This window comes from Zootoca vivipara, chromosome 4 (genome assembly GCF_965207765.1).
Source record: "Zootoca vivipara chromosome 4, rZooViv2.hap1.1, whole genome shotgun sequence".
Taxonomy (NCBI): domain Eukaryota; kingdom Metazoa; phylum Chordata; class Lepidosauria; order Squamata; family Lacertidae; genus Zootoca; species Zootoca vivipara.
Window position 1 is genome coordinate 47,532,586 of NC_142587.1, and position 19,328 is coordinate 47,551,913.

General features: G+C 43.2%; 1 long non-coding RNA gene across 1 annotated transcript; it reads right to left on the minus strand.

The window, feature by feature from the left end:
* Window positions 1-5,355: 5,355 nt before the first annotated feature.
* Window positions 5,356-16,787, minus strand: LOC148685933 (uncharacterized). The gene is made up of 3 exons (XR_015949553.1): window positions 14,010-16,787; window positions 6,542-12,001; window positions 5,356-5,462 (listed from the first exon to the last, which is right to left on the minus strand). It is a non-coding gene; the product is annotated as an uncharacterized LOC148685933 (long non-coding RNA).
* Between the last annotated feature and the right edge of the window lie 2,541 nt (window positions 16,788-19,328).

Sequence of the window (19,328 nt, forward strand, 5' to 3'; positions counted from 1 at the left end):
AGATACGGTGGGCAGAGTTCTTCTCGAACTTCAACTTCTCCATACACTACATCCCGGGAGAGCAGAATGTCAGGGCGGATGCCCTCTCCCGCAAACCAGAGTACATGGAGGAGGAGGCGCCACCGGCACCCAGGCACATTTCCCCCCCCGTCAGCATGGTCCTGCGGAGCAGCAGTGGTGAGCGAGGCAGAACTCACAGCACTGACGGCAGCGGATGAATTTGCCAACCGCATCTTCAGAGAACTGAGAGGGGGGGGAGCAGGCAAAAGACTTTGCAGCACGCAGGGGGCTGCTTTTCTACAAGGGTGCACTGTACCTGCCCACCACCCAGCTTAGACGTACGGTCCTCAAGCAGATGCACGACAACCCAACGGCGGGTCATTTTGGGAGGGACAAAACCGCTCACCTAGTCATGAGACACTTCTGGTGGCCAGGGGTGCGGGAAGATGTTCGAGACTATGTACGGGGCTGTGACACCTGCCAGCGGGCAAAGGTGGTCAGAGCAGCGCCAGCAGGATTGCTGGAGCCCTTAGCCACACCACACAGGCCGTGGGAAGTGGTGTCCATGGACTTCATCACAGATCTGCCTTCTTCCAGGGGCAAGACCGCAGTGTTGGTGGTGGTGGACCTCATGTCCAAAATGTGCCACTTTATACCGTGTGCCAGGGCGGTCTCTGCAGAAGAGACAGCCAAACTGTTTGTTGACCACGTATTCCGACTGCATGGATTACCTTTAAGGGTTATTTCGGATCGTGGCCGCCAATTTGTTTCCAGGTTCTGGCGGCGGCTCATGAACCTCCTGCAGGTGGAGGTCAGCTTGTCGACGGCCAGACACCCGCAGACCAATGGACAGGCGGAGAGGGTCAACGCCATTCTGCAGCAGTACCTGAGATGCTACGTCAGCCAGCGGCAAACGGACTGGGTGGATCGCCTGCCACTGGCAGAATTTGCCTACAACAATGCGGTGCACGTCTCCACAGGGGTGTCGCCCTTTAAGGCCAATTACGGGCGCGACCTCAGATCTTTCCCAGAGAGGGAGGGGGAGGAGGAGGAGGAGGGCCCACAGGCTGAGGATTGGGCAGAGGAACTGGAGACGGTGCACCAGCAGCTCAGAGAACACTTGGAGAGAGCCAAGGAAGCGTACAAGAAGGGGGCAGATCGCCACAGGCGACAGGGGGAGGTCATTAGGGTGGGGGACAAAGTTTGGTTGTCCTCGGAGGGCCTTCCCATCAGAGGGAGGTGCAAAAAGCTGGCGCCCAGAAGGTTGGGCCCCTTCACGGTCACGCAACAGGTCAACCCGGTGGCATACAGGCTGGCACTGCCAGAGGACATGAGGGTGCACCCAGTGTTTCATAGATCGCTGCTGTCGCCGTACAGGGAAAGCAGCAGGCTCCGAGGCAGCGAACAAACCCCTGAGGGAGGGGGGGAGAGGGAAGGCAGGGAGCAACTCAATGAGGCCACGGCCATCCTGGACTCAAGGTGGGGGGTGGGGGGCCTGGAGTACCTCATGGCATGGGAGGATGCTCCACCGTCACAGAATGAATGGGTCCCAGCCACTCAGATACAGGAGGAATTCCTGGTAGAAGAATTTCACGCCCTCTTTCCCCATAGACCCAAGCCCTGGCACATGGAAAAGGAGGGGGAGGGGGAGGAAGCACGGGAGAGCAGTTCACCATGGCGCTGGGAAGCGGAGTTTGAGGAACCAGAGGATGAGGTATGGGTGTCACCGAGATCCACCCAGTCAGAGGAAGGAGCAGATTGGCAGAACATTTTTACCCCTACCAGCTCTGACGCCACGGACTTTTTGGGATTCCCGTCCTCCCAGGCGGAAGGGGGGGGCTCGCAGGACTGGGGGGAGGTGTTCACACCAACGGGCTCGGAAAGCACTGAGTTCTTAGGCTTCCAGTCGTCACCGACACCTGGGGGGGACCTGGGGAGGGGTGAAGGAGAGCTTGGGAGGGGGGTGGATGTGAGGGACAGGGGATATCGCGAAGTCCCTCCCCTCCTGAGTTCAAGCCCATCCCCGAGCACAGGGGAAAGCAGAGAGAGTTCCGATGCCAGTGGGGAAGCAGGAAGTCGGGTCCGAGGCTCAGGCAGGGTAGAGGAGCCAGGGAAGCAGGAAGTCGGGTCCGAGGCTCAGGCAGGGTAGAGGAGCCAGGGTCCCAGGTGGGACAGGAAGGGGCGAATAAGGGGGGGAGACCCATCCCCCCAACTCCGGAATTACGCAGAAAGAGGAGGGGAAAGAGGATGGGTCTACCAAAGCTTTTGTGTTGGAGAAAGACGCGCCAAAAGCCATTCGGAGGTTCTGAAACCGACTGACCACATCACTCCGTGTAAATAGCAATGACTTCAGCACTGTAAATACGCAGCACCAATAAAAGAATAAAATGCAGAGCTGCGTAGCGTCGTTACTCTGAAGTAGCCCACTCCGGCCACTGTGACAAACACCCATCAGCCCCAGCCAGAATGTTGGGAGTTGTAGCCCTTCTGGAGAGCACTGTATTGACTAGCCCTGATCTACCATGTCCCATTTACAAACACATCACCCCTTGATGCTGTGGTCAACCTGTGTGGAAAAATCATCAGTATATGAACCAGTATTGTCAATGTGGAGAATGCTAGAGAACTAGGGTACGTTTGTCACTGGATTGTTTTTAATAAAAAAACACATTTATTTGGTTTTTCAAATTACAGTTTTACAATCACATATCCAACATACAACATAAAGACAAGATTCCATAGAATCTCCTGGACTTCCCTCCTCCCCTTTGTGGATCCTATTGTTAATCATTTCCTCCTGCATCTTTTATAATAATCCTAATCTTTTACATCTCAATTATATCCAAAAGTCACCATTAAACTACAAGTGTTATTCCAATACTATTAACAATTTTAACTTTTTACAATGGTTTTTAAGATAAATTATAATTTCTCCCCATTCTTTATTAAAATTTTGGTCTTCCTGATTTTTTTATTTTTCTGGTTATTTTTGCCATTTGTCACTGGAATTAGTTTTGCATCAGTTTTACTTTTCGATACTGGAAAATGTAGTTGGAAAGTGGGTCCTCCAATATATTGGGATGGGGGAAGAAAAGGGTTTGTATAATGCTTGTTAAAACAAATGAAATAAAACCAAACATCTTAAACCCAGTTTCCTGGGAATTGTTCCCAATGAACTCAATAGGACTTCTGAGGACATTTGGTGTCTACATTTGTGCAGACATGTGGAGGATCGGGCTGTTAGGTGCTAGGGCACAGATGCAGCTCACTCCCTGCACATCCTAGAATACACCCCCTTGGATGTTCAGGATGTTCATGAAATGTTATTGTAAGACTCTATTCAACGCAGCAGGGGAGGTGAGTGGGCACAAATTTTTTTTTTTAAATACTTCCCTTGTTGGCTTCTTTATAGGTGAAGCCATAAGAGGGGGAAGGGGTGGGGGGAAGCAGAGGAAGATGGAAGAAAGAATGGGAAGGGGAAGCAACAAAGCAGATTTTTTGAAAACACGTTTTTGAGCTGCCTATGTACACACACACACACACACAAACAAACTCTCAGCTGAAAAAAGTCTTCTAAATTGGCGGACTTTGCCAAGAATATACATCTGGACTATGGTGATAAAAGGCTTTCCCTCCGTGGAACAAATCACTTATCAGACTGATACAAAGTAAAGGAAACATTTTGGTGCAAACAAATTTCAGTTGTACAATAGCTGCAATAAAAAAACTGTTAATTTCTGAGGAACTGTACTTCGATAGCCCTGTTCAAAACGAGAGTTACCCTTTACTTCAATGCTAATGTGACTTTTAACCCTTTATGTACAACTCTGCTTATTGTTTTTTAGAAATCCCATAAGTATTTGTGTTATTGGTGTATATTGAGATTGGTATTTTCCTCACAAATGTTTTTAGCAACTGTTTTTACCCACCAACCATTTCCCCTTCTAACTCCTTCTTTCATTGTCATTTCTTAGACATAATTTTAATTGTCTTTCCATTTAAAAGTTATTTGGGACCAATTTTTAAAATCTTTCCCAGTGAGTAACAATGAAAGCTTGGGTTTTCTTTCAATACAGAGTATAATTTTTTGATGTTCTTGTTGGGAAAAGAGGTTTGAAAGGGAGATTTTTACTCTCCAGTAGCAGAGTTAAGCACAATGGTGATAGCTCTGAGCACATTTGCCCTCATTTGTCTTTATGCAAGTGTTCCTCATGAAAATACTTAGGCTAGAATAAATCACAGACACTTACCAGTAACTTTGCAAAGAAGTGTGTGTTTTACTCTGAGAGTTTCCAGAAGCGACAGCAAGCAAGTCTCTATATGCTGGCAGTAAAGTGAAGGTGAAAAAAAGGTCCAAAACAACTTAAAAAGAAAAGTATTTGGTATCCTTACAAAAACAATCATACAATCTTTAGGTTAACAAAGATGCAGGCTTTAAAATCTCCCTTCTGGGGAGATTCAGTTCACTTGCAGCATGTGCTGAGTTGGGAGTCAAGCTGCATGGCTCCTTTGTCAAGGGAAGCAGGAAGCAGGAAGAGAAAAAGAGAAAGGGGAAAGTAGAGGCCACTGCAAACCTGCCAAGCCACACCCACTCTGGTAATTTGAGTTCAGGGCTCAGGTTATTTTTTTCATGCACACAAGTGTGAGACAGTAACTGTATATTTTTATTTATTAAATTTTTATACTGCCCTATATCCGCAGGTCTCAGTGTGGTTCCCAAGATAACAACAGTTCTGCTATAGTACCTGAAGACACATGAAGAGAATATGTTATACACTAAACCAGCCTTCTCCACCCTGGTGCCCTACAGATGTTTGGATTTCAACCCCCACCAGCCCCAGTCAGCATGATCCAATGGTCTTGGAAGATGGAAGTTGGAATCCAACAACACCTAGAGGGCCACAGGTTCCCCATTCCTGGCTTGAACACGTTTTTTTCAGAGGTGATGGACAGGAAAATAGGGAAGGCAGACCTACTACACTAAATGGTTTTTCTAGTCATTAGGCCAGGAGACAGAGGAGGAAAGGCACAGTGGAATTATTATGCAAACATTTTAAAGCACTGATGTTCTTACTTACCCTATTATAAGTGTGCCAGAGATGTATAAAAGGTATGTTTGAAAAACCTAGGTATACTTAGTTAGAATCAGGTCACACATCTCACTAACCAATTCTCCTCCCCCCCCCAATTTATTAACAAAGGTTTGTGATGTCCTGGCTCCCCCACAACATATTCAGGCAGAGAATATCACTTGGAAGGAAGGAAGAGATCTTTATTCAGGCAAGTAACGACACAGGCTCCACAGCAGACGCAGTGCTCAGGAGTCACGATTCAGGAGCAGGGCAAGAAATTCAGGACTGAACGGAAGTGACAAAGATGTTCCCAACAGGTTTCTCACCCATTCCACCGAGCTTTTATAGATGAGGCACTACTTGTAAGCCTCTCTTGCCTTGTGAGAATACCTGGAATATAAGCACAGGCTCTGTGAAGGCATATAGGTCTGCTCCCATCTGCAAAGGCAGTACAGTGGAACTTCGGGTTACGTACTGTCCTCCTTATGAACGCTTCCGGTAATGAGCTGCACTAACCCGAAAGTAGGTGCTCCTGGTAGCAAACTTTGCCCTGGGATGCGAGTGGAACTCGTGTGGCAGTGGCGGTAGCAGGAGGCCCCCTTAGCGAAAGTGCACCTCAGGGTAAGAACAGTTTCAGGTTAAGAACGGACCTCCAGAATGAATTAAGTATGTAACCGGAGGTACCACTGTATCTGGTCCTAGGTGACAACACTGCAACCTAATGCCTCTGTTCAATCACTGCCACTTCAGCTGATTAAAGTCCTGCCAAGCCTCCACTGAGGCTTCCTGTTACACAGGAAGGTCAGAGGGGACAGTCAGCATTCCTGCTCCACTTTGCAAAGTGACTGAAGTTGGGGTGGAAATGGGAGATTCCACACACCCCAACCCTGGTTCCCACAGTTCTGCCCCTTTCCTCTGTTTCTTCCTGTTCTGTTGGAGCCTGATCCCAACAGCACTGCAGGGCACATGAGAGAGGGCAGGAATGCCAGATGGAGTCTTCCGTGTCTTTTAAAAAGCACTGCCTCCCTTTCCCCCCCTTTGACCTGCCATTACAGGTGCTGACTACTTGTATACAAAGCAGAACACTCTTAATCTCACGCTATTAGATGCACACTCATTAACGTGTTATAAAAGAAATACTTGAGGAATGACTGGATTGTTGTGTAAGGTAGTACAAGTGTATACAAGGGAAGGTTTTTGCTACAGATATAAAAGGTGGGCCTCCAGGCTGCTTGGCTGTGCCACAAGATCTGGGCACTCAGATAGTCTGGATATCTTCCAATCTACTTGCCAAGTTTGAGGCACATTGGGGAAATCTTGTGACTGAGTTCAATTCTTACGTTAAGATTTCTATTAAACCTGATACTACACACCTTTCTTTCCCCCATTTCCGGGTTGCCATAGAACATGTTGGATGCTCCTATTGTGTAACAAGAATTGGCAGCTATAATTTGCACTGCCATACTTACATCCAAGTATTATGTAAAGTCTTATGGCTTATCCACAATTCTTCTTGCAGGACCAGGCATTGTACTTCCCATACTCCAGCCTGTATAATGAGAGACCACAGAGACTGGTTTGGGGTCAAAACAGGCCACAACTTTATTGAATACATATGGGCATGGGGCAATCTAAATACTTCTGGCCCGCCCGCCGGAAGTGATGCGTGGTCAATCCAGGCGGGGGTTCCCAAGACTTACATCCAATCGGGTGATCCCCACAGGGACCACTGTCTGGAGGAGTGCCTTTGGCCCTGGCCCTGCCAGGGCATGTGGACATGGCCACTCCCCCAGATCCCTTTAACAGGATACCTGAGCATTTGGAGGGGTAGGCAGAAACTACAACCTCCCCTCCATCCAAAACAAAGGATTGCCCCAATGCCCAACCACCCACCAAGCAAATGCTCACCGCCAAACCACTCACATCTGCATCCATGCCCTATTGCCTTCAATCGTATCTCTCAACCAAATATTGTTTCCTGCTAAGGAAAGATGCATGTCATTGGGCCGAAACAATGCCTCATCTGAGAATGTGATCTTGTGGTGGAAGACTATCCAACCACCCCACTGGAGTGTATGCAAATGAGATGCCGCAGAGCATTGTGGGGCAGCACTTTCTGTGCTGTGTTCACTGTGACTTGAAGGAGTGTGGGCTGAAGTTAGCCCAGGTCCAGGTCCAGGTTTCCTTCAACGGAGGCAGCTTCGCTGCCGCCGTTTCGCTTCAGACAAGCAGGCTGAGGTGTAGCACAGCAGCCAGCGTCCCTGCCTGTACTCTCCAGCTGCCCTGCTTCTAGGGGGGGGCAGCTCCCCCCCTGCCCCATGCTGGGTACGCCCATGGCTCCAGCCCCAAATAAACTCCCTGTCATAGAGTAAGCCTACTTTTCCTCCTGCTACAACTGGGTGGCCGTCAACTGCTGTATCTCTGTTTCTGTTTCCATCTCCCATAATAGTAGAATAATAATGGCTAGCTGCTTGAATGGATTACTCTGACAGTGTGCATGAAGCACATGTACATGTGTAAATATTAAGTAGTATTAGTTTCTTCCTCTTTAAATTGGCAGGTGACCCGACATGGGGGCGTATGTCCGCCTTTCCCTGTGGCATGTTGCCATATGGCAGCATTCCGTTGCTGGAGCCATCTGGATTTGATTGAGTACACATGTTCTCTCTCTCCCCCCCCCCCCCACTTACTGGCACTGCGCCTTTTGATTGGTTGTGCACTCTGCTTGTGGAATAATCCACAATAATCCAAGGATGTGGGATAAAGTAATTGGTGGATGTGGGCTAATAAGTCTGGGTGCAAAGGACTCTGCCTTAGTGCATAGAATTGGACTGGATGTCTTCATACTAGAATTCTGTGGTTTCATACAAATATAGCTTGTTTTCTTTAAACCGCAAAAGAAGCCAGCCTTATTCCCTTTGGGGTTGTCTTTAAAGTCTGTGGCCAGCAGAGGTCAGACCTGCACTACAGAACATACCATTGAAAAGAGAATGTACAGTACAGTATTGACTTTTAGAGAAGGAGCATCCCGAAGGGAGCACACCTAGCTCCTTCCAAAATCGGAAGTCTCCATCTAGAGTGTGCATTACTTTGTCACAGTCAGAATAACTTTTTCATGGATTGAATAAAACAGGTTTCACTTAGGGGGGTTGATGTTCGCAATCTCTGCCGTCAAAATTGAGCTGCTGCTTTTAAAACTGCACTTCAAATAAGATGTTTTTCAATGCTTTGCACAAATTCAAACTTTTCCATTAGTGAAAGCTCAAAGAGTGTTATCTGCAAGGTTACAAAATGTGTTTACTTACTGATCTGGGAAAAGCAGCAATGGTGATGCATCCAATTTGTCATCTGCTCATGACTAGCAGATGGTCCTCCTCCTTTACAAGGGAGCTTCATGACTCACATGCCGTTTGCAAATCCAACCTCGTACTTGACTGCAAAGGAGAGGTGGACATCCATGCTGCCCAGCCCATTTGATGCATTTGGTGTTTACTGATAATTTTTTCCTTAGATTTCCTGAAAGGTTGTGTGTTCCATTTATCCTCTGCTTTCTTTCTGGGAAGCTCAGGAAAATCCATGTGGTTCCTGCATCTCTGCCATCCAGGCAGAAACCAGATCTGCTTAGCTTCAGCAAGGATGCCTTCAGAGATGCCTTCAGAGACTGTGCACTTTCCAGTTTGAGAGATACTGACTCCACCAAATGGCTAATTATTTTCAATCCAAGGATTGTGTCCCATTCCAGAACATCTCCCCTCCGGGAAATGTAACATATATGCTTATTTCTATTTGTGCTCTACATAACAAATATCAAAGCATTTGAAGAAAGAAGAAAACTTGGAATGTGGTAAGGGCCAATAGATAAGCACGATTTGTTATAATTTGGGAAATATAAGCAGATGTTGACACCTGGTATAGAATAGATGGGACAGAAGTTGTTAAGTTAAAGTGAGATATCCATTCAATTTTTAAAAATGAAAAAGATCCCAATTTAATAAAGGCCAGCTCATTTTTGAAACTGCTCATGAGCATTCAAAATACTTGCAACATCCCTATGTTCAAGAGAGAATGGAGGGCACACTTAATAAACGATCGTCTGGAAATAACTGTCAAATTGGAACTGAAGCCAAATGCAACAGTTTGAGATTAATAACTTCTGGATTAATATAAAAAGCCTTGGTAAAGTTCGGTTGCAATAGGCTAGAAGCCTGCAGTTTTCTCTGTGTTTCATTGGCTTGTTACACAGAAAGATTTTAAACCAGGCTTCCTCAACCTCAGCCCTCCAGATGTTCCCATCATCCCTGACCACTGGTCCTGCTAGCTAGGGATCATGGGAGTTGTAGGCCAAAAACATCTGGAGGGGAGGGCCGAGGTTGAGAAAACCTGTTTTAAACTTCCGTAGTTTGTAACTGTAATAAAATGTGTATTTTTAATTCAGTTCCCAGTATAGTTCTATCAGGGGCAAAATTACTATATCAATATACTCCCTAGCAGCAGTGTTTAGCATTGCAGCTGTTACCTGTGGATATTGTGGATGCCGTGCATAACTGATTACAGTACCACAAGCGGTGGCGGTGGTATTACATTAAATACAACAATAGTGTCTTTGGGTGTCAAGAACCACCACTTTCTGAAGCTGTGATCTGGTAGCCTCACCAGTAGAATCACACATAATCACTATTACAGATGTATTTAATCACAAGGGAGTGCTTGGCAAGGTACAGAGCCATCTTCAATGTTTTATTTCCATTCCTTATTACAGTAACACAGCCTTTACCTGAGCAATCTATTGGACAATCTGATCAAGAGGCATATTTAAAATATGCCCCACTGATTAATTCATTAAAGTTACTGCTCCCAGTTTCAGCACCACTTTTGAGCAATTGTACTCCGGATTCAGCTGTGCTCTATTAATGTGATTTCACACCCAAGCTCCAAGCATTTATCTCAGTGTTACCCTGTGGCATTGTGATAGCATCTATTCAGTACCGAGGGGACATTTTTGACTTGGGATGCTGAGGTTGTGTACATGCACCACCAGTCTAAGCACTTAACAGCTGTTTCCAGAAATCTTAATATCCAAACACATTGCCTCTGGTGGAATGTTATAAAAGGTGGCATTAAACTCACAGATGACCCCCTGAATTCAGTGGATCTAACTTAATCACGTCCATTGATTTCAATGGGTCTATGCTGAGTAAAGCATAGTTGAATAACACTCAAAGAAAACTGCAGTGGGTTGAGGCAAGACTGAGCTATTGTACTTAGTTCCAATAGAAATTAATGGGTCTTACTTTTCATTGATTTCAATGGGGCCTTAGTTTAACTTGGTGAGACTGGATCCAGCCCAATATTATTATTAGCAGAACTGTTGTTTTAAGCGCTCCCCTCCCTTTTGTGCCTGGAGCTTTATTAGGATAATTTAAAAATAGAAATCTTCAAAAATAAACAACCCCCATATAAGCCCTACTCAGTTCCAAATTCCTCCTGGATACATAACATCAAAGGCAATGCCAATCACACTTTGCCAAAAATGAAAATGTCTGTATCATATCTTTTCAAATTCTTATGAGGGGCATTGTTTTTTTACATTTGCACAGAACAAATTTGCTCTGTAAACATTTGTTTCTGTTGCCTGATCATGTTAAGTTTGATATCACTGCATGATGTTTTTATTTGCCATGCTTCAGTACCACTGTGGAGGCTGCAGGAGAAAGATAGTTTTCTAGCTATGGAAGGTTAACCCAAGATAACTTCTTTGCTCTTCTATAAACTACCCTGGATATATGATCATCTTTTCTGTATAGGATCTTCTCAGTGACACGAACCAAACCTCATAGATTACTCCAAGATGTGTGTGTTCAGTTAGCTTCAGACACACAATTTAGTTCACCTTTAGCATAGCTAAAAACACTGTGAACATTTGAAAGTGGAATATCCCCTGCATCTAATATTATATTAATTTTACTTTGACTTGTTGGGCCTTTCCCTAGCACACCAGTTGTCTTTCCCTGTAGAGTAAGGATAAGTTTTTTGTGAAAATAAACAATTACATTTTTAATGCAGTCTTCACCAATGTTTGCTCTTTTTCAGCTATTTTGTTGTGTTATTTAGGGATTTCTGTAAATTCTAATAAAAACTAACCTGATCCACAACTTCCTAATAGGCAGAACAAAGAATAATCATCCTTTGGATTTTGTGGTCATCCACATGTTGTGATACAGTTCTTGACTTTAAAATATAGCAAAATACATGAAAAATATGTGCTTTAGGATAAGATACATTTAGAAATGTGGCATTTGAGATAAATATATTTTAATCATGCATAATTCTTTTTTTAAAAAAACAAGTCTTTAAAGATGCATTTAAATACAAATTTTTATGCAGATTTTTTTAAATAAAAAAAGCAGATTAATGTGGACAGGGGAGAGAACACATGTGAAATTCGCATGAACCAGAAAGAGCATGATCTAGCCATCTCTGGTAGAGGATACTAGATGCTAATGGAGTTATTGCTTTGTTTATGCCCATTTGAAAGGCAAGTTAGGAAAAGGGATCTGTTGACAAAATGTTAAACAAAGTTGTTTCAATTTTTTTGTCTATGGAATGCGGCTACACAGACTCTCATCCAGTTGCATAGCGATGTTGTTGTTGTTGTTTAGTCGTTTAGTCGTGTCCGACTCTTCGTGACCCCATGGACCATAGCACGCCAGGCACTCCTGTCTTGCACTGCCTCCCGCAGTTTGGTCAAACTCATGTTTGTAGCTTCGAGAACACTGTCCAACCATCTCGTCCTCTGTCGCCCCCTTCTCCTAGTGCCCTCAATCTTTCCCAACATCAGGGTCTTTTCCAAGGATTCTTCTCTTCTCATGAGGTGGCCAAAGTATTGGAGCCTCAGCTTCACGATCTGTCCTTCCAGGGAGCACTCAGGGCTGAGCGATAAGATGATATAAATGCAAAAAAAAGGGAAGGAAATAAAATACAGCTTTATTCATTCATACACATCTTTCAAAACCACCCTTCATCCCAAGCAGAGCCTAAGGCACAAAAGAGCAGGCAATAAATACAATTACAAAACATAGATATCGTTCAGAAAACAGAAAACAGAAAACAGAAAGCCATATATGTTACATTTAGAATTAAGGAAAGGGTTCCAAACATACTAATATGTTTGGAGCTCCCTTTAGCAATTTTGAAAAGTGAAATATTTGTTCCAAATAAACTGTCTGATTTGACTCAAGTGTCGAATCCAAATCACAGTTCCTCCCCCATTCACTATTATTGGGATATTTAAAAATACAAAGTAGTTTTTCTTTTTGGCAGAATTTGATGAAAGGTGCAGACATAGTACCCTCTCCAAAGTGGAAGCCTGCAAAATTACAAACAAATAGTTCCAGGGTTGTGTGTGTGTGTGTGTGTGTGTGTGTGTCTATGTCTTTGTCTATGTGCTGGGCACCTTTTAAAAAATCCTCCAAAATGAAAACAAAATCTGTAACTTTTTAAAAAAATGTTAGAATTGGATGTAGTATGCAGCAACGATAGCACCTTCTAATTGGATGAATCCTGCCAATTTACAGAAAAATAACTTCAAGGATTTTGGAGCTAGGCAACCTTTAAGATTTATTTGGGGGATTTCTCTCTCTCCCTTTGGTCTTCTAGGCAACAATTTTATTATGAAAATAGCATACAGTTGCCCCTAGGAGATTAATCTACAAAAAAAGAGTATCTGTTTCCACATTTTAGCATTTTCCATATATGACAAGCTTGTGGAGAAATGTTTCAATTTTTGCACTTCCTGCATTTTTTTTTAAGTCCAAATCTCCAAAGTTCCCCAAAGAAGTTAGAAGGTCCCTGCTGTGGTTTGGGGTGCCAACAAAAGTCAATTTTACCTCAATACGAAAAAATTCACTTTCCACAAAGAAAATAAATTCCAAGGTACTTGATAAGATCACAAAAGGTAATGCTGTTTTTGTGAGTATTTTTGTTATCTTCCAAATAACAACAATTTGCAACCAAAAATTCAAACTTCACAGAAAACAAACCAAAGCAGCTGTGCAGACAGTACGTGGTTTAAAAAAAAATGTGTTGCAATATAAAACTGAACTGCGTCCATGACAGCCAGCTGCAATGCAATACAAAGGAGCAAATCTCATTGACATTATGACTTAAGCTATATGTTGGTAAAATGCCCTCCAAATGTTGACCAGACTCTGGTGCCCATCACCAGCAACATCTGGAATACAGATCTGAAAATATATCTAAGTGAAAGCTGTGAGATATAAGAAGCTGTACACTGAGTGTGACCAAAGATGATTCTGTATTGTATAATAGTTTTGATGGTGAAACCAGGGTTCCCTTCAGATGTTATTTCCACTGCTAACAACTGCCAAGCAGGATAAGTCTATCAGCAGCTAAAGACCACAGTGGCTATGTTCTATTACCTTCACCATCAGAGCCAGTATGCCTTTGAATACCAGTTGCTGGGAATGGTTTGCAGGATTCCCACAGGCATCTGGTTGGCCACTGTGAAAACTGGTTGCTGGACTAGATGAGCCATTGGCCTGATCCAGCAAGTTGTTCTTATGTTTTTATGCTCTAGTGTTTGAGCATGTAAATGTTTCTGTTAATACTTTCTTTAATAATTAGCAAGAGCAAAAATTATCCTCCCCACCCTATTTCTGCACAGCATTTACAGATATGTATATATTCCACTTGCTTGGAGTTTCCAGTCCTGTTTTACGTGCCAGCAGTAATTGCTATGCTGCACAAACTTTTACTCACGCTATCAGATAATGGCAAATATTTGGACAAGAAACATTTGAATCTTGTTTACTAGGGTACTTTTTCCAGGCTAGGGTAACTTGCCCCTTTTTAATAGCTGAAAGGGACCTTTCACAAGCCCACTTAATCCCATGAATATCAGAGAGAAAAGTCACTAACCTGATGACTCTCTTTCACTACAAAATTTTCCCATGGACTGGTCTCAACCGAAGCATCAGATAGATTTTGTCTGTCGGGACTTGCTGCAAGAGTTACTCAGCACTACAAAGTGTTTGCTATGTAAATAGGTTAATGGCACTTCCTCAGAAGAAGCCCAGTGGGGAAATGTGCCATGTCGATGCAAGTCAACACAGCTTATGAAATACTCCTGTACACATTTGATCAAATGATTTCCGTGTACAACTCAAAACGCTTTTGCATATGGGAGCAAAAATGCCAACTTTTCCACCTCCAGCTTTAATACCACAGGGCTGGGGGTTGAGTGGGCGAGTTGATGACCACTTGCTTTACACTGACAATGGATAAATTTGACCCTGGAGGAGATAAATGAGTTTCCAGTGCCTTTATATGTATTTTTTCTCACTTACAGGTATGTGCTGGTTTGACGTTGAAGCATGAAAAAGGCAGTTTGCACGAAAGTCAGTTTGCTTGCTTAAGAAAAGACACTACTAAGCACAATCTCCAATTCTAGGATCCACAATCATGAAGGCCACATAAGAGGGATTGTGGGATAGAGTGGGTTTCCCTTGCCATATTAAATTCCATTGCTGCATATTTTAGTGCCTCCTTTAGAAGGACCCCCCCCCAATTCTCTTAAGCCTAATTATGGTGCCTGTAGAACATTCAGATAGTATAATAGTTGTTTTTTTTAATTGCCCTTCATAGCCATTTTAAGCTTACAATACTAATTTTGCAACAGGCATCAAAAGTCTGTTAATATTTTCTCTCTTTGTTGGGTTAGAGATAGAATAGTCCATCATATGAATGCATAGCCATCTTATTCCCACATGCCTCGGATTGTGTTTTATTCAGTGTTCAAATAGTGTTTTGCTGGTAGATAAACATCTTTAAGTGTATAGCCCTCTGTTTTGCCATTCTTAGAATGGATGGGTTTTATCTCTACTAAAAAAGAGAGAGAGAGAGAGAGAGGGTTGATAGAGAAAAGATTTCTGGTCTTATGGACTGCTCAGCAAACATGTCATCTTGCACTCTCACTCCAAAACTGAAGCTGGCATCACTCGCCAGAGCCTCGGTAGAATGCCTCACATGCTCACCTCCAGCATCCCTGGTTTCTGAGACTATGCCCTATGCCAATGCAAATATTCTTATTCCCATGCTTATCTCTCAGGCTGTGGTGTGTGATTTGGGCTTATTGTCCGTGGCTGACATGTGAAGGAGTCCCGGTACAAAGGACTTTGATAGTAAATATTTAGTTTGCCTGTAAATGTTAAGAAACTTTGTGAAAATAATATTATCTTAAAACCCTAATAGTACAGTTACAAGTAATAGATGGTTAGTATTCTGTGCCTTTGTGGTACATAGCTGGGACAAAACAGCACGTACCTTGTTTCAGCATAGTATGGAATGTAAGGCACAATGTTTAACAAGATATCACAAGGCTATCAACAGCACTGACTGCATGTACTAGAATTTATGAGTTCAACTATAGGGGAACACCCCCACCCAAGAACCCAACATCTATTGAAAGTCTTGACAGAGACAAGACATTCAGATAGATCATTTATTGTTATGGCCAGTACAGGGTTGAATTTGGTAGGCCCTGATTTCCCAAGGGATACTCTTAACTGTCTCCCCTGCTAGTATTAATTTGAGAGATTACATCAGTGATCCACAAATGCACTTGCCAGCTCATCGACAGTACTTACATTTTTCATCCTGCAGAGTGATAGAGGAGCCAAATGACCATGTGTTGTCAGGCTGAAAACCTCCGCTCTGCTCAGGATTGGGCTGTCAGCATGGCAACCGGAGGAGGAGCTGGCGAGGGACCCTGAAAATGGAAATGCTTGCAGCCTCTATCATCTATCTATCTATCTATCTATCTATCTATCTATCTATCTATCTATCTATCTATCTACCGGTATCTATCTATCTATCTATCTATCTATCTATCTATCTATCTATCTATCTGGCATTCCTTTCACCACTTTAATTCTGATTAGAAGTCTAGAAATTATCTTACTGTTGCAGGCATTATTGCAATAAGCTTAACAAACAGGTGGCTACTAGAAAAGAATGGTTGGCTACTAAACTCAGCCACAGTTTGTGGGCCCCTGGTGACCATCTTATACTCTTGTGACTGTCTCCTGGCACAGATTCCATTCCTCTCATTCTATTCTGCATTTCAACCTCTAGCTGACATTTCTGTGGTATGCACTTGCATGACTTAGCAGGAATCTGAGCTCCTAAAAAGTCTGCAAGGTAAGCTGTGTAAGTTTTAAACTGGCGATAACTTGATACTGAAATCTGGCAGTGAAATCAGATGTATCACTTCCAGAGCAGCGAGGCCAATATGAAATCTCTCTCATTGCATTCAATGCAAACATGCCATTCATCTTCTGGGGTGAACACCACAGGAAAGAGGGCTTTGCGAGTTTGCATCCGCAATTGGCTCTGTATGGTCCTGATTGGCTGCAGTCTGTGGTGTCACCAATCTGTAATGTCACCAAACAACTCCTCTCTCCAAATATATAGAACATTTTTGTATCTTTTACATAATCTTTATTTATAGATTTTTAAAAATACAGACAGACACCATTTTGCATGTGTTCAATTGATGGTCAACAGCCGATGCATGGGTCGTTTGGACCCAGAAGAGGGCAGAACAGGGGGCATAACAAGGTGTAATATGGGTGGGGTGGGCTTATGCGCACTCCACTGACATGCGTGTGACCCAGGAATGCAACCCCTGTGCAAATTGGGTGTTGCTTTTAGTCACAACTATGCCATTAGCTTATAGGAATCAGCATCAAATATTCAATAAATTTCAGTTTCTTGACTGATAACCAACTAAGTTGTGTCATAGGAGACCCAATGATTTCAATGAGTTTACTGTCTGACTAATATTGACTATCATCCAGTCTCCAACTTTAAAAAGAAAAATCCCAACAAAATTCTTTGGTCACTAGAACCTCTAGCCATTTCCAATGGAACTATTCTGATACAGTAATGTTCTTCCATCATTTGGTATATAAGCAAATATGGATTTTGTTGATTAAAACTACAGTATATACATATAAAATCTATCAATACAAAGAAGCTAAAAATCTAACAACTTTGTTTTTTTCAATGTGACGGTTCAATTTTGTACTTTCTAAAAAGTTTATTTTTAAAATCAGTAAGGGAGTAGAAGTCCAACTATGTCTGGAAGACACCGTGTTGCTTACACCTGGTTTATGTAGTAAGTGGAATATGCTGTGCCAAAGAGTGAAAAATGGCCCGTATAGTTGTAGACTAAAACGAGGTCTACTATTTGAGAAATGCAGAGAGCCTGCTGTTTATTTAGAAACAAGCATATGTGATTCTATTTCTGATAATGAAGACAAGAAATTTGCCTGGAGGCACCTGCTTTTATTGGTTGATTTTCTTACAGTGAATGAGAGCTGGTTACCTTTTGCAAAATACTCTGCCAAGGTGGGACATGGCTTTGTATTGGAAAAACAAGCTGAGAAAAGTATCAACAGACTTAAATAGAACAGCACTCACAGTGCATTTTTAAAGTGTTGCACCCTCTGTTCAACATCCACTTTTCCATGACATTTTATAGCAGCAGCCTTTTAATGAGTCTGGCTGTGTATTTGTTCCATAAGTTTAAAGGAATAAAAAGAGATGCAAGTGTAGGATTCTTTGTAGAGGATATGTTCAAGTCAGCTAGTTCGAAAGCACATGCCCATTGCCCCATTGTTCTGCTGAGGGCTAGTTTTGGGTGAAATGTGATTGGCTCCCTTACAAATTCAGCATGGAAGAAAGCACCATTGTCAGTAAAAGCCTTATATAGTAATACTTCAGAATCAACATCTGTGTCTTTCTGCCAGTACACAGTTTCTCAAGTCTTCCTTTCCCTTCCACACCCATATGAATTCATTGGAATGCAGGGAGGGGGAAAAACCTTCCACTGACTCATTAGAGTCTGCCATGTAATTATCTGCAATTAAAAAAAGGTACTGTCCCAAACCACCATGTGCAATTTGGCATGTTCCTAAAAATGATAAACTGAACCCTTGGAGCAAGACAGCAATACAAATTTCCAAAAATTTCTCTGCAATACATCAGGTCTTTTTTTCTTTCTTTTAAAAAGCCAGTGTTGTCCCAGTGAATGGGGGAATCATATTGGCCCGGGACCAGAGGGACACCCCAAATGCTGGGCTATGAGAAGTAATGCACAGCTAATAAAGTCAATAGGAATTTCAAAGAGTGTTGTAAACAGCAGTGTGATACTCTCTCTTTTTGATGGGGAAAGGGAGGAGATACAGGTTTCTGTAGTCATAACATGTTCAGTTTTACATGTAATACTTGTTGTTGTTGTTGTTGTTTAGTCGTTTAGTCGTGTCCGACTCTTCGTGACCCCATGGACCATAGCACACCAGGCACTCCTGTCTTGCACTGCCTCCCGCAGTTTGGTCAAACTCATGTTCGTAGCTTCGAGAACACTGTCCAACCATCTCGTCCTCTGTCGTCCCCTTCTCCTAGTGCCCTCCATCTTTCCCAACATCAGGGTCTTTTCCAAGGATTCTTCTCTTCTCATGAGGTGGCCAAAGTATTGGAGCCTCAGCTTCACGATCTGTCCTTCCAGGGAGCACTCAGGGCTGATTTCCTTAAGAATTGATAGGTTTGATCTTCTAGCAGTCCATGGGACTCTCAAGAGTCTCCTCCAGCACCATAATTCAAAAGCATCAATTCTTCGACGATCAGCCTTCTTTATGGTCCAGCTCTCACTTCCATACATCACTACTGGGAAAACCATAGCTTTAACTATACGGACCTTTGTCGGCAAAGTGATGTCTCTGCTTTTTAAGATGCTGTCTAGGTTTGTCATTGCTTTTCTCCCAAGAAGCAGGCGTCTTTTAATTTCGTGACTGCTGTCACCATCTGCAGTGATCAAGGAGCCCAAGAAAGTAAAATCTCTCACTGCCTCCATTTCTTCCCCTTCTATTTGCCAGGAGGTGATGGGACCAGTGGCCATGATCTTGGTTTTTTTGATGTTGAGCTTCAGACCATATTTTGCGCTCTCCTCTTTCACCCTCATTAAAAGGTTCTTTAATTCCTCCTCGCTTTCTGCCATCAAGGTTGTGTCATCTGCATATCTGAGGTTGTTGATATTTCTTCCGGCAATCTTAATTCCGGCTTGGGATTCATCTAGTCCAGCCTTTCGCATGATGAATTCTGCATATAAGTTAAATAAGCAGGGAGACAATATACAACCTTGTCGTACTCCTTTCCCAATTTTGAACCAATCAGTTG